The 3145-nt window shown below is 46.9% G+C and overlaps 1 protein-coding gene across 1 annotated transcript in view; it reads right to left on the reverse strand.

Moving 5' to 3' along the window:
• LOC101581371 (glutathione S-transferase A-like) overlaps positions 1–3145 on the reverse strand; it is a 17410-nt gene that overhangs the window by 7286 nt on the left and 6979 nt on the right. The gene's annotated exons all lie outside the window — the stretch shown is intronic.

The raw sequence follows: 3145 nt of genomic DNA on the forward strand, positions 1-3145 counted from the left end.
GGGGATTGAACTCAGGCCCTTGCCCTTGCCACGCAAGCACTTATTCAACTGAGCTATTTTCCCCAGCCCCAAAATAAATTCTATACCTTCTGACTATTTCAGGTTTCTTTTGCGCCTTTAAAAATATATTTAACTGTTTGTGTATTTTTTGCTGGAAAGATAATTATGATTGTACATGGTCAAATTGTTTTTAAAATAAGGATATTTTTATTTCTGGAAAAAAATTTGTAAAAGTTTTTGAGGGAAGCATTCTTCTGGCTTAGAAAAATATTTTGGTAAAGTGCATTTTAGGTCCAACGCGAGAACTGGAAACCCACCTCCACCCCGGCGGCAGCCAACAGCCACCGGATGGACTCCATCCTGCCCCGGGCGTTGAAGTAGTACAGCACCGGCTTCCCCGCCATATTCGCAGTCTCTTGGCGTCCCTGAAAGCGAGCGAGTGAACACATTAATACATAGGACAAAATATGCGTCAGGATTATAGTCAAGGGTCCAACAACACAGAGGAATATCTTCCTCTTCCTGGAAGGGTTAGGCAATCCCCTAACACTTCCTTGCACCAAATTCTCACTCGCCTGTGTCCACTGTCCTGAAGGAGCACCACACGTGGCTCACAATACCAGATTCCTTTATTTTGAGATTATAAACACACAGCACAGGCCCCATCTGGTGCCCAGACCTGGGAGCCTGGAAGGAGCTTTGAAAAGCAGAGGACATCTCTGACAGGGAGGAGGAGGCCCGAGCCTATAGGTCCCTCTGCAGCTCGCTGGCCCAGGGCTCACTTGTTCTCAAGTGTTTAGGGGCTTCTTAGTCCTCCCCGGACACAACCGCATCCTGCAGTCTCTCTGCTGGTCTACCAGCTTCCTAGCTAGCAGCTGCCGAGCAGTTTCCCGGTGTCTTTCCACTGTTGACTTGCATTTTACTTTCTACGTTAGCCAAGGGGTAATTGCTCCACTAAATGGTAAGGGAAGTAACCCGAGTCGCGAGGACTGTAGCTAGCCTCGGTGTGACTGGCAGCTTCTCTCTTTTCACCCTCATTTAATCGCAAGGACCTTTGCTGTTCCAAAGGGTCGTGAGGATTGATACTGCAGCAACTCTGTGCTGTGGGGGCCTGACAGTCAAGCCCGCTCTTCTTTGACCCTAGTGTCCCCGAGCTTCTCTGTAGCAGCATTTTCACACTCTGTCGTATCTTAGTAGTGGGTCATAAAATAAACAGCTTAGGCTCTGAGTAGCATCTTGAAATCCCAAGGACTTTTCTTTTTTTTTTTTCTTCCATAATTTTATTGAGAAACAAATAGCAATGAGACAGTTACAAACCAAATTGGTAGCAGTTTCAATAATTAACACACTGCATACATTCTTCCTGGTGGTTAATTGCTGTACAAGACGCAGACATGATATCCTATTTACAAACACCATTAGAAAAAATCCCTCTATTCGTTAAGAGAATGTAACTATATATCTATCCTAACCACTTTGAATACACAGATATAAAATGGACATTCATCTGTATCCCCTTTTTCTGTTTAGTTCCATCATTTAAATATTATAGGTGTGTAAACTCAGCAAAATATTCTAAAAGAGCTCAGAGGTCCATAATAGTATTGGGTCTTCCGATTCACTGGCAGTGTCAGAAATGGCCTGCCCGGTAGCTCAGTTCTTTAAGTGGCTGCTTCAACAAAGCAGTCAGGCTCAGGTTGCTGTGGTTTAATCCCCACAACTCAAGCCAGCTAAATCTGCCCTGAAGGCATTAGGAGCAAAAAACAAACAAATAGAAAATCCTTATTCCAAGGACTTTTCTGAGGCAGCAGTGGTTCTGGGAAATGCTTGGCGAATCTCTAACCTTGGATCCTTTGATGTTGTGGTTATGCTTCTGTGTGTGCACATGCTCTTAGCCGTTGTAAAGCTGATAAATACACGACTGGGGTGGGCCAAAGAACTCTGAGAGCATGGCACTGCTTTACGCCAAGGCTTGCTGCACTATGGACACTCTGGGCTGGGCAATTCTTTGTTATCAGAGCTGCCCTACGCACTGGGGTGTGTCCACTAAGCTATCACCAGCGGTGTGGAGCTATCCCTCTCCACTGCCATTCGTGACAAAGGAGAGCAACTCTGCCGAATGTCCTCGGGCTGCAGCGTCATGGTGGCCAGCACCACTGCTCTGTTCCAAGCTGCCGAGAGCAGAGAGCACAGAGCAAGGAAGCAGGAAGAGCAGCTTCCACAGCAGGGTGCCAAGCAGGTCTGCAGTGAGGCTGGGCAAACTGGCTCAGGCTTCCATACCAAAGCACAGGGCATTGCAAAAAGCAAGGATTCAACTACTTAATTACTTTAATTTTTATTAGTACACGTTTGCCATGCACAATGATTATATTCAACATAGGCAGATGGTGCATGTATATGACACATCCCATCTCTTGTTGCAAGAATTCAATTGTCTAATGGCTTGCTAACTAACAATTGCTAGGCAGTTTCCTGGTGTCAATCAACAACCAGAGCTGGTAGGGAATAAGACACCAGCCTGATGTGGTCCCTGCCCTAGAGACCAAGCAAATGGTCACAGACACTGAAACAGAAGAATGTATCCTGTAATTGCTACACACTGAGTTTGTGAAATTTAATGCAAATAACACCATTTTCTAGGCAAGTCAGAGCCGTGGGAGAGGGGTGCCAGGTTGAGACCGTGGCCTTACCCTGTCTCGCCTGCCGGGCCCCTCCATTACCAGCCCCCGCGGTTGGAATCTCTCCCATGTGCCCCTTTTCACGCTTATGTCAGGGTCAGTCCCCAAGGATGCTGAAGGGGAGCCACTTGCGGCATGTCATGCAGGGCATGTTCTCCATCACCTCAGGATTCTTATCCATGTGTGCGTGGCTCTTTCACAGGGCCTCTTGCATTCTGAACCCTTCCTGCATATTTGTGTTCTTTGTATGTTGTCAATGATTCCAGGACACTGTGGACTCTCATTACGCTGCATGCTACCTGGTGCCGATGTGAACCGCCTTGTGTACTAGCTCTATGTGCCACTGACGTATCTGCTCAGCCCTCCAACACTGCCTGAGGTACAGAGAAAGAGAGGACCTGAGAAATCATCTGGTCCTTCCTAGAAAGTTTGGGGGAAGTGTTGGACGGCTGGCATTGCCAGTTTGT

The sequence above is a fragment of the Octodon degus genome, unplaced genomic scaffold (assembly GCF_000260255.1).
Source record: "Octodon degus isolate 3935 unplaced genomic scaffold, OctDeg1.0 scaffold00022, whole genome shotgun sequence".
Taxonomy (NCBI): Eukaryota; Metazoa; Chordata; class Mammalia; order Rodentia; family Octodontidae; genus Octodon; species Octodon degus.